The following is a 19,997-nucleotide window of genomic DNA, read 5'->3' on the forward strand; positions in this document are numbered from 1 at the left end:
ATAGATTTGGATACTAGTGTCATGTTATTAGATGATAAGTTGAGTTGTCTTTGGGCCCATGATATTAACACTTCAGGTGTGAGTTATACCGATTTGGCTTCAGGCCATGCATATCGGATGATTTGGCTTTGGGCCATGATAATTGTTCTTCGGATAAGTTACATTGATTTGGCTACGTGTAACGCCCCCGTACTCGAGACCGTCGTCGGATTCGAGTACGTGGTGTTACTAAACTTAATTCATTAATTAAACAGCTTAAACAATTTATTTTAGAATTTCCAGACAAGCTGACTAACTGCATCACAGTCTCTTAAAAATTCATATATCGAGTTTCGAAACTCGAAATTAAGATCCGTAAATTTTCCCTAGAACTAGACTCATATATCTATCTATTAATATTTTTTCTAGAATTTTTGGTTGAGCTAATTAGTACAGTTTATTGATCAAAGTCTCCCCTATTTTAGGGTTCGACTACTTTGACCCCTATGTATTACGAATCAGATATATCCCTTTAAAGAGTTTCAAGGATTATGCCGTTTATTTTTCATAAAACTAGACTCAGTAAGGAATCTATACATATAAAACATGACTTCGAATTATTTTTTTACAATTTATGGTGAATTTTTAAATTCAAAACAGGGGATTCAGAGACCACTCTAACCCTCTTCCACCAAAACTTAAATATCTCATAAAATATAACTAATTTACCTATTTTGTTCCATCCATATGAAAATAGACTCATCAATATTAAATTTCATAACTTATTAATCCTTTAATTCCATTTCTACTATTTTTAGTGATTTTTCAAATTCACATCACTGCTGCTGTCTGATTCTATTTTATGGCCAATTTTGCCATTCCAAGGATTTTCATGGTTTAGTGAAGACATAAAGTATACATGTTATCATATATAAACTTGATTAGCCATTCCAATAGCTAATCATTTACAAACCCTTATCTTACCAAACCATAACCATATCATATGATCATTTATACAAAGCGAGTATATTGCTATACACGCCACACTCAAAATATACAAGCCATTTTACCAATTTAGGTCTTCGGATAGTGTGAACGAGCCTTCGACCTATCCCGATTCTCAAGCCGGCTTGTCAAAACTACAATGAATGAAAATGAGGGAGTAAGCATAAATGCTTAGTAAGTTCACATGCAAATAACAAGTAATATGATCATGCAATCCAACATAAAGATCATTAAGACACTCATATCATAAGAATACTTACTATCTTACCACAATTTTGTCTTACCAAGTTCTCAACCAAGGATTAAACTGATACCTATCCGTTTTCACTTCTTCAACACATTCATCATCGAATGACTTTCGTTTTAAGTGTTCTTCATATTCTCTTAGGATTCTCCCGTTGAACACATCGGAATATGATTTCGGATACACGGATAATGTGCACATAAGTGCTATACTCATAGCTAAACAAGGTCAATAGCTTTTGAAATCTATGTAGCCAAGCTACCATGTAACCCGCCCATAAACGAACTCGAACTCAACTTAATGAGCTCAGGCATTCGCATCCATAAGTGAACTCGGACTCAACTCAACGAGCTAGAATGCCTAGTTACATCTCACGAACTCGGACTCAACTCAACGAGTTCGGAACTCAACCATCCTAGTGACATGTCACTTGTACCCTAATCTATTCCCAAGGTTCAAACGGGATTCTTTTCAATTACAGATTTCGATCGCCTTCTTCAGAATATAGAAATTGATATTTGCTAACATCTCATACTTATTAAATTATTCACATAATTTGGGTATTACCAAATAATAATTCACAAAGCACAATATTTCATGATAATAAATATCATATCATACAAATATCATTAAATCACTTAAAATAAAAATTATGTTACCTTATTTACACATGAACTTACATCGATACAAAATATTAGCAATCAAGCGTATTCCTCGTAAACTTTGTTTTTTCCTCGATCGTGACTTGAATCTTGTTTCTCTTGATCTATAATACCAAATTAATTTATTTAATACATACATTCATCAAAATAGCCCCTAGTACGAACTTTGGCAAAATTACCATTTTGCCCCTAAACTTTCACATATTTGCATTTTTTCCCCAAGGCTCGTAAATTAAACCTCATCCTATTTTCTTATGTTTTATGACATGCTGGTCATTTTTACATTCTATAGCAATATCAAATTTACACTCTAACATGTACTTATGACTATTAGGTATTTTTACCGATTAAGCCCTTTTTCTCGTTTTCACTTAAAACCGAGTAGCACAAGTTGTCTAACATAATTTAAAACCTCATATTCAATCATAAAACACCAAAATACACAAATTTCACCTATGGGTATTTTTCCAAATATGAACCCTAGGTTGAATTATTGCTAGCATAAGCTAAATCGAGCTACCGGGATTTCAAAAACATAAAAATCATTAAAAACGGGCATAGATATCACTTACAATCAAGGCTTAAAAGTGTTGAAACCCTAGCTATGGTGGAGAGAAAAATTTGGCAGCAACTTATGGAGAAGATGATCATTTTTGTGTTATTTTTCCCATTTTATTTCATTTAATATCCAAATGACCAAAATGCCCTTCCTTACTAAACTTTCAAAAATTCCATCCATGTCCAGTTTTTGTTCATAAACTTAGAAATTGGTCAAATTTCTATTTAAGACCTCCTCATTAATATTCCAAAGCAATTTCATACTAAAAACTTCTAGAATACAAGTTTGCAAATTATTCAATTTAGTCCCTAATCTCAACTTAAGCACTTTATGCATAGAATTTCGTCAAGAAATTTTTACAAAATCATTCAATCATATCATAAACCGCAAAATAATTACAAAATAATTATTTTTATCTCGGATTTGTGGTCACGAAACTACTATTCCAATTAGGCCCTAATTCGGGATATTACACTACGGGCAATGGTATAGGTACTTATCATATAAGAATATTGAGTATCCAATTTCTATTACGAATGGTTCAACAGGTAAACGAATGATGTGGTTGAGAAAGAGGTTAGTACGAGGCGATACAAGTATGTATAAAACCTATTCGAGTATGAAATAGAGAAAGTTCAATGAGATGGTATTTAAATAATGTTTTAAGACATGAGAAAGGTTTGTAGTTAATGTGAAATTGGTTGGTTTATATTTATTCAATGAATTAAATTATTTAAATACAAGCTTACTAAGCTATGAAGCTTACTTGGTGTTATTTTTCTGTGTTTTATAGTGAATCAAGGCTAGCTTGGATTCAAAAGTTGTCGGGAACATCATCGCACTATCAGACATCTATTTCGTATTTTTGTGTTGTGTATATACGCTATATGGCATGTATAGGTTAGATGAGGTATTTTGGTTGTGATTATAGCCATGAGAGTTGGCTTGTAAATGATGTTAATGTTGATATGTGTTTGGCTAATAGAAATGGCTTGTAAATATATCTGTTTTGGTTTATATATATATAGCCATGAGTGATGGCTTATTTTGGCATGTTTGGTATATGTATGGTTAATTGAATTGTGGAGTTTAAATGCTTGAGAAATGCTTTGATGAAGTATGATTTTAGAAGTTTAGTTGATAGGTATTTGATTAGGTAAAGGGTATTGAATTGAGTATTGAATTTGGTTGAAATGGATATTGTATGAATTGTGCTTTTGTTCGATGACTTTGGCTACCTAATTGAATGATGAAATGGTACCATTTTGGTTGTTTAGGTGAGCATGAGCTGGGTGGAAAATTGGCCTTGCAAATGGCCTATTTTTGTCCACATAAGCAGAGGCACGGGCGTATGTCTCGACCGTGTGGGAGACACGATCATGTTATACAGCTGTGTGTCCCTGGTGTTGTTATTAAAATAAATTCAGTATATCCCACACGGTCTCACACACGGGCGTGTGACTAGCCGTGTGGTACAAGTCAATATACCCCATAATTGGTACATGGCCTAGCACACAGGCGTGTGACATGGCCGTGTTGCATAAGTCAGTATACCCTCTAGTTTTCACATGGTCTGGCACACGAGCATGTCCTCAGCCGTGTGATACAAGTCAGTATGTATGCCCTGTTTCCACACGGCCTGAGACACGGGCGTGTCTGGAGGCGTGTGAGGTACACGGCCTATGTAACATCCCAAAATAGGGCCTAGTCAAAATAGTAGTTTTGGGACCACAAATTCGATGTTGAAATATATATTTTATGATTATTATGAGGTCTAGAATATGAAAATATGCATGTGTTAAAGTTTCATGAGGAAATTCTATGAGTAAGGTGTCCAATTGGTAAATAAGGACCAAATTGAATAAATTGAAAAACTTGGATTCTAGAAGTAATTTGCATGAAATTGCCTTGGGTCATTAATTAGAAGGTCTTAAGGAGTAATTTGCCCAATTTCTTTGTTTTTGGACAAAAAAGGGCATGTATGGATGAAATTTGAAAGAAATGGCTTAAGGGCATTTCGGTCATTTGGCTAATTAATGAAATAAAATGGGAAAAAAAGGAAAAAATCAACCATTCTTCTCCCTTGTCCAGCCGAATTTCTCAAGCGTCCATAGCTAGGGTTTTCAACATTTTCAAGTTCAATAGCAAGTGCTCCCAAGCCCCGTTTTTAATGTTCTTCGTATTTTTGAAATCCCGGTAGCTTACTCTCTCCATTTCTACCCATATTTTGATTTAGGGTTCATGTTTTCAAAATGACCCATGTGTGACATGTTTATTCTTTGATGTTTTATGGAGGAATATGAAAGTTGGATGTGTTTTAAACATCTTTTTCTAGGTAATTTTCATGAAAAACTCCTAAAAGGACCTTTTTGAAAAAGGTGTAAAATATGTGGTAAAAATGTGAAATAATGGAAAATGTGGGCTGCCATAAGAGGGAAAAACATTATTCTAGGCTTGGGTAAGGTAGAAATTGCATGCATTTCATTTTACGAGCCTAGGGACTAAATCGTAAAAATGTGAAAGGTTAGGGGCAAAAATGGTCAATTTGTCTGGGGGTGAAATTTAGACTTTAAAAGTCTAATGTGAGATGTTAATGATTCTACTTTATTGTTATAGACCCCAGGAGTAAATTTTAGAGGTCGATCGAGGAAAACAGAAAGTTTCAGAATAATCGAAACACGATAGCGGAACGAGTACCAGGTAAGTTCGAATAACTTAAAGTAAACTCATAATATGCCCATTTGTATGTTTTATGAATGTATGATAATTTCATTTGATGATGGCATGAAAATCCATGAAATGTATCCTTAATAATGACACGTTGATATTTATCTCGGTTGAAGTTAAAAAGGGAAATTCGATGGATAAATCGTGGCTTACATGACTTGAGATCCTGCATGTGTTGCAGAAAAGGATTTAGCCCAGACGGGTAATCTGTTGATCTCAAATATAGAAAGGATCTAGCCCGGACAGGTGTTCCTTGAGTGATCAAGCGTCCCGAAGAATATGTGTGCATTGTAGATTTAGCCAAGACGGGTAATTATTAGGGTCTGAATTTAGCCTGGATTGGTAATTTAGATCCGAGCTCATTGAGGGTGTTTGTTGCTATAAGGGATTTAGCCTGGAATGGTAATCCCGATATCACCTTATGAGTTTACATTATAGGGAATTTAGCCTGGACTAGTAATCCCGCCGTAAGATGTGAGGTTCGCGGGAGTGCATACATGAGATGATCGCTCTTATGACATGATAGTAAATGGATAATCCATCGAGATTTTTCGAGTAACTCAACGGGATTAATATGTGATACAAAAAGGAAAACGTTGAATGATGAGCTCATCTTAGATAAGTTACATGGTGTGATGTTATGTGACTAACTTGTTAATGGAGTGCATGTGATAGGGAAACCATTCCATACTTGTTGGTTTATTTTCCTAATATGGTTGCATGCTAAACAAATCGGTAAGTTTATTTTCAAGTTATTCAGGCTTACTAAGCATGTAAATGCTTACCTCTCTTTTTTCCCTATTTTACAGAGCTCGAGGACTCGTAAAGATTGGAAGACGGTCAGAGAATCAACACACTATCAACTAGTCCAGCTTTGGTATATAGACACTTTTATTTTGTTCAATGGCATGTATAAGGATTTTGTTTATTTTGTTATATGTGTCATTTGAATTTCCAAAATGAAGGCATGTAAAGGTATACATATTCGTTTGTATATGACCATGGGAATTGGCTCATTTTGAAGTAGGTTATGACCTACAAATTTATGCATGCTTGTGTTCAATTGTTCTAGTGAGGATCAGATATGGTATTTCATACACATGTAATATGACCAAATCACATGGGATGGCTAGGTCACAATTGGAAATGAGTTATAATAATGAGCCAATCTTAAAGGTGTTATAAGGCATAGAAATCCTTAATACAAAGGAAATAACTTAGCTTGAGTAAACAAATGAGAAGGGGTTTACATGCAATAAGGTTTATCAAGGTCATATGAGTGTATAATTAGGCCTTGTTAAGTATTATGGTAACCTATAAGTGTGAGTGGTTGATAGAGGGTGACCAAAGGCTTGGAAAATAGCCTATCAAGGTCCACACAGGTAGACACATGGGCGTGTGTCTAGGTCGTGTGTGACACATGGACTGCCCTATGGGCGTGTAGTATGGTCGTGTGTCCCCTGCACCTAAAATTTTGAAGTCAGAATGCATGGTAGTAAACACACGGGTAGAGACACAGGCGTGTGTCTCAACTATGTAGAGGGCACGGCCTAGCACACGGGCGTGTGTCTTGGTCGTGAGTCCCTAAATACATGCTGAGGTCATAAACAGAATGCTCAAGTTTTTAGACATGGGTGACCACACAGGCATGTCTAGGCCATGTGAAGGACATGGGCGAGGGACACAGGCGTGTGCTTGGCCGTATGAAAACCTCTGTCATATCGAAGTAGAAAAATAATTTTCATAAATTCAACATGGGTGATGGACACGGGCGTGTCCCTATGGCACACGGGCATGTGCTATGTCTCCACACGGGCGTGTGAGGCATTAACCTAGAAATTTTCTTGAACTTTTCCTAAGTTCTCGGTTTAGTCTCGGACCTTTCTCAACATATGTTTTGGGTCTCGCAGACCCATAATAGGGACATTAAGATGCATTTTGATTGGTTTTGTATTGGAATGAAATTTAATAACCCGTATTTCCTGAAAATGTTTGAATACATGTTTGAAAATGCCTTATACCTAGTCCTGGTCTCGGGTACAGGTAAGGGGTATTACAGCCTGTTCACACGGGCATGTGACCCCTGTATGGTTGAAATTTTACTAAATTTTCAAAATTTTCGTATGATATCGGTTTAGTCTCGAGCCACTTCTAAAACATGTTTAAGGTCTCGTAGGCCCTTATAAGGGACAATGTGATTGTGTTGAATGATTTATGTGAATGAATGTTTTATGGTTGATAAATGTATGCTATATGTTGTGTGTTGATCGGTGATACCTCATAACCCTACTCCAGTGACGGATATGGGTTAGGAGCATTACAGGTTTTGGTCCACAAGGCCGTGTGCCACTTAAAAAGCTAGGATAATTTTCTAGTAACACAGCCTAGGGTGAGTCACACGGGTTGGCACAAGACCGTGTGACCTCTGTTGGGAATTTTTTCGATTGTACATGGCCTGTGGAGTTTTCACAAGTCCTGAGGCATGACTGTGTCTCCTTTGCTTCTTAATTGTGGAATTTTTCACACAGGCATAGGGAGTTACCTGGCCTGCCCGCACGGCCGTGTTCCTCAGCCACACAGTTGTGTATCTTAGCCACACGGCCGTATACCCTTGTCACATGATTTGAAACCTCCCACACTACCTAGCCACACAGCCGTATGGTCCTATTTTTGCAGTTTTTTTCCTCTTTTTCGCAAATTGATTTGTTGTAGTCCCTGAGTGATCCCTTGCAGGTTAAAATCTCCATATGAGTGATTGAGACACTAATACTCATTGTTGGCTGCTATAATACAGACTAGATATATTTATATACATATTTTTATGTTTGAATTTTGTTATTTGGATAGATTGCTAGTAAGACTTTGATATGCTAAATTCTTGTTTGAGATTTTAGGGATATGTTAATCAGTATTTATGCGGGTCGTTGGCTTTGCTAATTTGTATTGATTGCAAGTATGTTTCGGATTATTTAAACTAAATATGAGAATTTCTGACTCAATATATTCGAATGTGTTTATTCATTTGCATTAACATCATGGTTGGGATATGATCATGAAGTGAAAGAAGTGTGATTTGGTAATAAACTGCATTGATAATATTCAGTGGTAATATCGCAACAATGTTGGCAGCTTGACTGCATAACATTCAAATGGGATATGATCGTATTCAGGTGTGTATTGGTTGGATGGGTCCACCATAACCCAAATTGGTTTGTAGTGGATGGAAAGGTCTAGTGTTCCTTTATCTGTGTGGGTTGGATGATGGAGTTGGTCTGTAGCAGTTCAATAGGTAGGATTTTGTGCCATATTACATTTGAATATGATTTGCATATTTCTTTAGTGATAAAGTATTCTGATGTATGATATGATTAGAATTTGGCTATTGTATGTTTGATCGACTGTTTATTACTGCATTGTTTGCTTTTGTTCTTGACTCACACTGAGCTTTGTAGCTCACACCCTTAGTTGAAACTTTTCAGGTAATTCACGAGGTTAGGTCTTAGACTCAGCAAATCGAAGGTCCCAGGGCTTCACCTCTCGGTTTGGTTTAAATAATGGTTTTCCTAAGATATAATAATTTATTTTCAATTGGATTTGTAAATAATTTTATATGAAATGTGGTATGGGTTTTGACTTTGGATTCGTAAGTTGTGGTTTCATGCACGGGCTTTGGTAATTGGATTAACAACTCTTTCCTTTAAAATTTTTAGAACAAGTATTATTTTTAAATTCATTATTTTTAAATCAAAAGTAGAACGATAGAATTTTCGTTGCTACACTGTTTTGAGACTTTAGTTTGCAAATTGCTAAACTTGAAATGTTTGCAAAGTGAATAAGGAAATATTAAGTTGGCATTAATTTAATTTAAGCCACGATTAAACTAATGTTTGGTAAATGTAAGATAAATCTATTATTGAATTTGGTTAAACATGAGAAAAAATGGTTCCAGAAAAAGTTTTGTGAAGTTTGAATTGTTTATTTGTTCTAATTGATTTCGGTGGTCAATGTGACCTCCAAAATTCGGTTAAAACTTCTAGGCCGGGTTTTGGGGTGTTACAGGGAGGGGTTTAAATGGATTTTAGAAGAAGTCTAAGGGTTGACTTGCAAGTGTAAAAATTAGCCAAAATAAGCTGATTGGGTCAGCTATATGGGACGGTTTGGGCTGCCATTTTCTCAGTGGATCAGTCATATTAACTTAGCGTATTTGGGCTCCTTTATCTTCATTAGGCTATAATAAAATTTTTGTAACACCCCTTATTCGTATACGAGGCCGAAACAGAGTATGAGGCATTACCAGACTTAACAATACACATAGACGAAAACCGGGCCATAAAATTTCATTTAATTCAAAACTTTTCGAACACATGCATAACAAACAAAGCTAACTATATCATCACATCAAAACATAGGACATGACACGATTAATTAAACTTATAAACCATAATGGATAAGGACCACATCTCATGATTTATACGATAACTCAATGCAGACTGATACGTATGGTCAAAATCATAATAAAAATACATATCACAAACCAACTTCCTATACATGCCACTCACTTGATATTTCTAATATTTGAAATAATTTCCCAAAAATGATAGTTTGATAGTGTGATTTTGCCTCCAACGATCTCCAACCCCGAGCCGACCTGCCAATACTAAAGAAATGGAGAGGATGGGTAAGTTTTACGCTTAGTAAGTTCATATGAAAATATTAAGCAATTACTACCATGCTTTTCAAGATAAAACACTATAATTGTACAATTACACATATTCAGGACAGGCTATTTTCTGGAGTCCCGGTGTTAAAAAAAATCATATCTCAAGTTAAAAAACTTGAAATCCAATTCCATAAATTTTCTATGAAACTAGACTCATATGTCTACTTACTAATTTTTTTCTAGAATTTTTGGTCAGGCCATTTAGTACAGTTTATTAGTTAAAGTCTCCACTGTTTCAGGGTATGACTACTCTGACCCCTGTGCACTACGAACTGAATTTATCCCTGTACAAAATTCCAACGACCATGCAGTTTATTTCCCTTAAAATTAGATTCAATAAGTAATCCATGGATTAAGGTATGACTTTCAATAAATTTTTTTACAATTTATGGTGAATTTCTAAAGTCAGAATAGGGGATCTCGAATTCATTCAGACCCTGTTTCACAAGAATTCAAATATCACACAATATAGAATTCTTTTGCTTCCCCTATTTCTTTCATGTGAAAATAGACTCATTAAGATTTATTTTCATATATCATTTGCATTTTTATTAAACTTCTACAATTTTTAGTGAATTTTCAAAATCATGCAACTGCTGCTGTCCAACACTGTTTTACCACTAAAATTCATTCTTACATAATTCCACTTAATCCATTTTGTCTTATCGAAATTCACCCAATTATCGAGCACATTGCTCATAATTTTTCATAAACATATACCTACACTTATTCATCATATAATCATGTTCAATTGTATTTTTACTTAATTGATTTTCCCGTTGAACTCTTCGGAATAATAACTAATACTCAATTGCCTGCACATATTTTCACACTTGTAGCCAAAGCTATCTAGTACGCATAGTAGCCTACACATAGTACTACACATGTGACCAATTATCCGGTACATGTAGTAGCCTGCACTTAGTACTACACACGGACCAATTATCCGGTACACGTAGTAGCCTGCACTTAGTACTACACATGTGACCTAACCATCTGATACACGTAGTATCCTGCACTTAGTACTACACACGTGATCACAGTTTTTGGGTACGCATAGTAGCCTTCACTTAGTACTACACATGCGACCTCACAATAGATCATTCGTATTGTTTTTATTCCGAAGGTTCAATCGAGAAATTCCTCACTTTTCAACATTTTACTAAATTGTCTGTAATCAATTTAAATTCATAATTTACATCAAATAACCATTTGATAGGCAGCCACATTTCATATGATATCAAAATATAATAACATAAAAAGAATCGATAGATTATTTATGTACGAATTTACTCGAAGTGTCGATCTCACTATCCATAGTACCAATTGTCCATTCATAGTATAATAAGACACAACTCAAATATCAAATCAGCTTTTAAGAATTTACATAACATATATCACTTGTCATGTATCATGATTTTATTGCATTTCATGTAACATTCTTTCATGTCATATTTCCACATCATAAACACCATTCCATCAACTTTTCCAGTATATTAAATCATAAAATATATTCAATAATAGTAAGAAATATAATTCAAACATAACATTGTATTATTATTATCATACGAACTTACCTCGATCCAGAAACAACAATTTACCATTTTATTCCATAACCTTGTATTTTCCCGATTTAAGCCTAAATCTCGATTTCCTTCATCTATAATATCACATTTAGCCTAATAATTAGTCACACTATTCATACGGGTCCAAAAATCATATTTTTAAAAATTTTCATTTTGACCCCTAAACTTTTGCATATTTGCACTTTTGCCCCAAGGTTCGGAAATTAAAATTCATCCTATTTTCTTATGTTTTATGACATGATGATCATTTTTACCTTCTATGGCAACATCAAATTCTCACTCTAACATGTACTTATGACTATTAGGTATTTTTACCGATTAACCCCTTTTGCTCGTTTTCACTTAAAACCGAGTAGCACAAGTTGTCTAACATAATTTAAAACCTCATATTATATCATAAAACACCAAAATACATAAATTTCAACTATGGGTATTTTTCCAAATATGAACCCTAGGTTGAATTATTGCTAGCATAAGCTAAATCAAGTTACTGGACTCTAAAAACGTAAAAATTATTAAAAACGAGGCTAGAACGGACTTACAATCGAGCTTGGAAGCTTGGAAACCCTAGACATGGAGTCTCCCTTGGTATACACGTCCATGGTGAAGAAGATGAGCAAAATTGTCTTTTAATTTTGTATTTTAATTCATTTTACCCCTAAATGACCAAAATGCCCTTACTAATAAACTTTCTAAAAATTCCATTCATGTCCAATATTTGTCCATAAACTTTGAAATTGGTCAAATTATATTTAAGACCTCCTAATTAATATTTCAAAGCAATTTCATACTAGAAACTTCTAGAATGCAAGTTTTGCAACTTATTCAATTTAGTCCCTAACTTCAAATTAAGCACTTTATGCATAGAATTTCTTCACGAAATTTTCACACAATCATGCAATCATATCATAGACCTCAAAATAATCATAAAATAATTATTTCTATCTCGGATTTGTGGTCACGAAATCACTATTCCGATTAGGCCCTAATTCGGGATATTACAATTTTAACCCAATTGTGTTGGATCAAAAATAATTATTGAATATGTTCAAGGAATATAATTTGGGCCGTCCATGGCTGGAAAATAATTAGCTAGACTCTTGGGTTAATTGATATGAAAAGTGCTTCAATGGTCCAACCTTCTCAAGATGATTGCCAAGTCAATTTTTCACCCTTTGTGGAAACTGTCAAAAATAGATCAAATTGTGCAAATTTATTATAAAAATAATTAAAATTCAATATGTTTAATATATTAAGTACTAATTAATTATTTTATAAATAAAGTATGAAATTCGACAAAAAATACTTAGAAACTACATGAATTAGTGCTTAAAAGGTGCTGAAAAAGTCTATATATTCCTGTGCTTCCAATAACAGATAACTAACCCCAAATAAAATTATTTTAAAATTCTATTTCGACCCAAATTAATTATTTTCACAAATAATTATTTAATTACTTTAAAATTAATTTTCCAAAAATATTTTTATTTTTCTAGATTATTGGTTAATCGATTTTAGATGAAATTGATTTCCTAAATTAAATTAAAAATTACTATTAACCCGATAAATTCTAAATTCACGCTTGGAACCCAAAAAATATACCTGAAATTACTAGACCTGGTTTAAGGATATTATAACCATACTTACTGAAAATTAGCTAGTTTTGCCGAAGATGCGATTTCACCACTCAAATCTAGTTTCTAAACCTTAATTTTGATTCCAAACATTCTAAAAATTATCTAATTACATATTTAAACCTTCAATTTAGGCCAATTACATGAATCTCTTTTTCTGGAAAAATAAAGCTAAACATATTCATTAAAAAGGGGAAAATGTCCAAATCCTTTGAATTCCTTAAAGATCTTTAAAATTGACTTTAAAAACCTTTTAATAGAATCAAAATAAGTTGAAATAGCTTTAAAACCACAACTTACCTTAGTAAAACGAGGTTTACCATTATCAAACTTAAAATCAACTTAAAATCAAATTATTTATTGATATCTTGATTTAATCAATTAAAGCTCAATTTGAAAAGCTAACACACTTAGTTTGATCATGAAAAGTTAGAATGTTACCTCAATTTTGCAAAATCAATAAGCTACGAAACTAATGGAGTTTTGAACGTGTGAAGAACTTTAAAGAAATTGAGGTTGAAAACATTAGTATTCTTTAAAATTGAAGAGAGATTTTTTGTTTGGAGAGCTTGAAAATCAAAGGGGATGAACTGATTTTAGGAAAAAAGCTTTGATTTGGTGTTTGCCAAATTTTTGAAGAAGATGAAGAGTAGGAGGGAAGGTGACAGTGGGGGTTGTCAAAGAAGGAATATTCGCAGTTTTTTTTAAATGAAGGGAAAATTGCATTTTAAAAACTCTCAATTTTCCAATTTTTTTCAATTTAGTCCTTAGTTTAATTAAAACACATTTTTCTCAATAATTTTCAAACTTGATTTTAAAAAATTCGTTTTACCCTAATTAATTCTCAGACACTCAATTTTAATTTCTTAACCTAAAATTATTAATTATATTTATTTTAATATTTTTTCGATTAATTCCTAAGTATTTTAATGATCTAACTTTATTATGATTTTCGGTTCACTAACTCCAGATTTACTATCCTGATTCTACTAGCATGGCTTTTGGGATGACTGTAACTCAAAATTTATAGTTTTGTCCCTATTTCTTACATTTTACAATTTTCTCCTATTTTTAGGTTTTATAGTCTTCCCTTTTTTTCAAATTTTAATATTTTGACATAAAATTTTAAGATTTGTTCAGTTTAGCCCCTATTTGAATCCCAAACTATTTTAATGTTTAATTTTATTCAATTAAGTCCCTGATAGTATGATTTATGTTTAAAACCATGATTGAGTAAATTTTTATAGTATTTATATAAATATTTGCATGAAATGTGGACAGTACATATGACTGTTGTACCTAAATTTGGGATTGAAACTATGACATGCCTTATGTTATTGTTAAGCCAAATGCTTAATAAGCATGACTATTTGCTACTGAGTTGATATGTTATAAGCATATTATTTTCTTCTATGTTAAACTATTATAAGCATATTGATTGCTATCGTATTATTCTGTTAAAAACATAATTAAATCCTACCCTATTGATCCGTTTGAGCTTACCATATTGCATTACATTGGGTGGGTTGATGTATACAGAGGAAGAATTGACACTTTATCTGCAAATTTTGCTGTGTACCCATAGCCCAGTGGCAGTTTTTATCCTTTTACTGCAAATTTGTTTTACACCCACAACCCATTGACAACTTTTACTTGCAATAATGTTGCGTGTGTACATCCTAGTGGTAGATTTTATCTGCGAAACTAGTGGTGCTTAAACCACAACCTGGTGTGTAGGTGGTTGGAGTTCAAAGGGAACTCCCATTATGGTCTGTAGTGATGGGGGTAGAATCTTTTCTATTTAACAAAAATTGTATGGCATTCATAAAACATGTGCATGCAATTTGGATTCTTTGTGATGACATATTTATTCTTATGTATGAATTTTTTAGTGAACTGAAATATTGATATTCAAAAAATTGTTGGTATAAATTCTGAGATACTATTGATGGTTAATCTGAAAAACCGATACTCTGGTATGCTAGTTATCTAGAATTATTTTGTATTATTATTTAGTATGACTTATCAACTGTTTGCACTGGTTTTCTTGTGATAGAACTCACACTGAGCTTCATTGCTCCCTCCCATTTTATTTTTCACCTTTTCAAATAACCCACCAGGTTAGGATACGGACACGACATTCAGAGCGGCTCGACTCGGATCTATTTTTCTATATAAATATTTTATATTTATTATTTGACAATTTGTTATCCGAAGATTTATAAATTTATTTTTGAAATTTTGCATGAGACTTAGGCTTTGGGTTTGCATTTATTTTGCATGACACTTAATTTAATTTCTTAGGACATCATACTAGGATTATTAATTAGTATACAAATTCTCTGATTTTTATTAAAAACAAATAAATATTACTTTTCCGCTGCTAAAACCATAATAAAAATTTTGAGGAATAATAAATCGGTTTGGAACTAAGTTTTCTACTAAAACTAACAAATGTTTTAAAATAACCACTTTCGAAATTCTGATAACCTTGCTAGGCCATCTCACTAGCTGATGTAATCTTTCAGATTCAGGTATAACTTTTTGTAATGCCCTGCTTAATTTATTTATGTTTTTGTAATTTTTTGACAGAAATGTTTATCTGTTTTAGTGGCTAAGTTTCTAGGTGGGTTCAAGTCCCACATTTAGCAAATTTTGGTTATTTTTATATTAAGCCTTATCCTTTTTGAACGGCCTGTTGGTTCGAATAGTAAGGGAGTTGGTGTGTTGGGGGTCTTGTGTTCGAATCCTTGCGCAAGCGAGGATGTTATTTTTGCTCGGTTGTGTCAGTTTTTTGGTGGTGTTGGGATTCTAGGGTAGTTGGGTGTCAATTAGTAGGGAGTTAGGATGTTAGTGGGTTTTGAAAATATATTTTATTTTATTTTCTATTTTTATTTTTCCCCAAATTTCCTCTCATCTTTTTGGACGTTCTTTTCTGTTACTGGAAAAATTCTTTCTTTTTCCTTGCTTTTGAAATCCTGTCGAAATCCTGTCAATTAATCTCAATTTTTCATTTCTTTAGTGTTTTTGCAAGGTTTGGTAAGTTAACGGATGTTTTTTACGTGGATTGGGGAATTTTTTTTAAAAATGTTTAAGTAAATGCCTTTCATTTGTTTTTGTTAGTTGATACTGAGTTTTGGCATCAGTGAATAGGGAAGAAAGGGGCTCTCCTCTTGTGGAATTTTAGTCGAATCATTGGGGGCGTCGGGGTAAGTGTTGAACACTTGAATTGGACTATTTTTTATTTCATGGTTTCAGTTGAATCGTGAATTATGACTAATTTTGAGAGTTTGGTTTGTCGATTTTAGGTTATTGTGGTCTTGGGTGTGTTATCGAATCAAAATTAAAACAAGTGTGTACTCGAAACGTAGAAAATCGAGCTTCGGTGAAAGCCAAAAAACCTTACTGTCGACGCCACACAGGCATGTTCCTGTCCGTGTGGTTGGTTGCGTGCTAGACACGGCCGTGCGTTTGACAAAGGCATGGCCGCATGCAAGACACAACCGTGTGGTGGTGTGGGTGTGGCCGTGTGGGCCACATGGGCTAGGCCAAGTTGGGCACGTGGGCTAACACAGGCAAGGCCAATTTGGGCATGTAGGCCACACGGGAGTGTTGGCTCACATGGGAAAGCCACACGGGCATGTGGGCCTAAAATTCTAAATTTTCCCTAGGGTCACATGGTTCGTTTCGATCGACTGTGGGCCTACTGTAGAGTCGGTAAGGGCAAACCAAACCCTAAACTATGAGATCTGATATTCTAATTGTCTTCCTTGTGTAGGATATTGATGAGTATATCTGTTCTGATTTTATATATCTATATATATATGATATCTGTTTATGAGCATGTTATGCATGATATTACTGTATCTGTGACTAGGGTGGGTTTTGTATATGTGGAGGAAGTGATTTGTATGGTGATGATTCACCTATATTCGACCACCTTGATTGCATATTATCTGTAATGTGTCACATCGACACTATATGGTGTGGGGATGGGTGGGTGTTTTTAACCCTACATGGTGTGATCGGATGGTTGGAGATAGTGTGTAGAGGATGGGTGTAACACCCCTAACCCGTATCTATTGCTGAACTAAGGTTAAAGGAATTACCGGACAAAACCGAAACATTAACATTCATTTCATAAGCATCGAAGCATTAAAGATCAATCATCAATATAGAGTCCCTTATATAGGTCATTGAGACCTTAAACATGTATTAGAAAGGGGTCGGGACTAAACCAAACACATACAAAATTTCTCCAAAATTTAAACATTTTTCAAACAAGTACAAATCACATGCCCGTGTGAACAGGCGTGTGCCTCACACGGCTTTAGACACACCCATGTGCCTAGACTGTGTCAAAATAGGGCAGACATACTGACATGTTCACAAGGCCACAAGACACGCCTGTGTGCTTTAGTCGTGGTCGAATTTGACTTGGGCCACACAGCTAGCCACATGCCTGTGTGCCTTGGTCGTGGTCTAATCTGACTTACAATTGTAGGGTACCCTAGGGGATAGACGGCCTTGCAACATAGCCATGTGTTGCAAACGGCTAAGACACACGCCCATGTCCCTGCCCGTGTGGACAAAAATAAGCCATTTGAATAGGCAACTTGCCACCCCAAATGGGTCAAACCTATAAGTACCAAACCAAGCATATATACATAACAAATTCAACCAATTTCTATACCAAACCTTACAACATTCGTGACATAACATTATCAACCATTTACATGCTTATAAACTCAACTTAATTGTGCCAAAACATGAGACCAAATCATATCAAAACATATGGTCTCATAGTCTCTAAACTCATGACTAAATCTCATACCAAAACTTACCAAACTTACCATTTCTCTTAGCCATTCATGAACACATCAAATAGATCATTTTGCATCACATTTCATATACCAAAATCAAAACATAAACACAACCATATCACATGGTTAAATATAAACATTACAAAACCTATCCAAAGTACTTCTAGCCTATATATGCCATACTTTACTAGATACAATTTCAAAAGGTAGCAAAATGAGATTCGATAGTGTGGTGACGATCCTTGACCATATCCGAGCTCATAGTAGCTTCGATATCTATAAGAAAAATGAAAAAAATACACAGAGTAAGCTTTCAAAAGCTTAGTAAGCTTGTACCAAAAATCATCATCAGTTTATAAAATGTAAAGCTTAGTAACCTTCCCGTATTTATTAATTTTCATTCTCATCTCTTGTTCAAATATTTTAAGACTTTTTGGAGATTATTCATGCTTTAACATCCGCACACTTAATGCTTTAAGGGTTAGTTGAAGCTAGAACGATTCTGCACACTTAGTACCATTTCAATTAACTGAAGCTATCTCGGTATCACACACTTAGTGCCTTAGATAGTCAAAGCTATTTTGAATCGCACACTTAGTGCCAAATACCATTGATTTATCATCGTATTCAACCATAATCAATTATATATACAATCTATGTATAATCAAAGCATCAATAACATATTTGTAACATCATGTTTTACGTACGAACTTACTCGGAATTACCGACTCGAACTGTTTACTTTAAAATCTTCGACTTCCCTTGGTCTAAGTCCGAATTCCTCTTTTCTTGATCTATATGTATTCAAAATTAATCTTTTTACTCACTAAATCATTCAAACCAATCCATATACACACAATTAGGGCATTTTGCAAACTAACCATCACATTTTCACATTTCGACACTTTAGTCCCTAAATCACAAAATCAGAAAATACACATAATTTGCTTGTACACCAGCTTAGCAAAATTCTCCTAGTACTCATACTAGTCCACAAATTTCATTTATGTCACATTTTAGTCCCTCAATTTATCATTTTCACAATTTAGTCCATTTTACTGAAAATCATCAGAAATCGAAAGCCAAAACATGTAAACCCAACATCAAACTTTCATTTATCGACAACAAACTTTACTAAGCTCATAATTTCATCAATGGCACATTTCAAAATCATCATCAAAATTAGAAATTGAGGCATGGGTTTGATAGTATACGAAGTAAGAATTACAAAAACGTATAAATTATCAAAAATCAATCAAAACACATACCTTAATCAATGAAAATCAAGGCCGAACCCTAGCTTGTACTTCTTTTCTTTTTCTTTTGATGATTTCGGCAACCTAAGCATGAAATGAGCTTGTTTTAAGCTTTTGTTTTATTTTAATTAACATATAATTCAAATGATAATTTTTCCCTTTTATTAAACCATTATAAATTCACATATATTAAGGCTATAAATGTCCATTATACATGTAAATGGCATTATAACAACATAAGGACCTCTCAATTATAAAGCCAAGTCAAGTAGGCACTTTTAACATCTAGCACACAACTTTTACATTTTACGCGATTAGGTTCTTTTTTATTAAATTAAGTACACAAACATTCAAATTTTCATACGAGACTTTCAGACATGCTAATTCACACATCATAAACACAAGAAATAATATTTAAACATTTCTTTGACGTAGATTTGTGGTCCCGAAACCAATATTCCGACTAGGGTCTAAACTGCACTGTTACAATTCTCCCTCCTTAGGGATTTTCGTCTTCGAAAATCTTGCCGTTAAACAAACTCGAATATTGCTATCTCATAGCATCTTCAGGCTACCACGTGGTCTCTTCAATACCGTGTCGGTGCCATATCACTTGTACTAACAAAATTCTCTTATTTTGCAGTTCTTTAACCTCGCGAGCTAAGATACGGATCGACTTTTCTTCGTAAGTCATATCAGACTGAATTTCGATCTTAGACGGGGAAATTATATGCGACAGGTCAAATCTGTATCGTCGAAGCATCAATACGTGAAACACATCATGAACCTCAGACTCGATTTG

Source organism: Gossypium hirsutum, chromosome A06 (assembly GCF_007990345.1).
Source record: "Gossypium hirsutum isolate 1008001.06 chromosome A06, Gossypium_hirsutum_v2.1, whole genome shotgun sequence".
Classification (NCBI taxonomy): domain Eukaryota; kingdom Viridiplantae; phylum Streptophyta; class Magnoliopsida; order Malvales; family Malvaceae; genus Gossypium; species Gossypium hirsutum.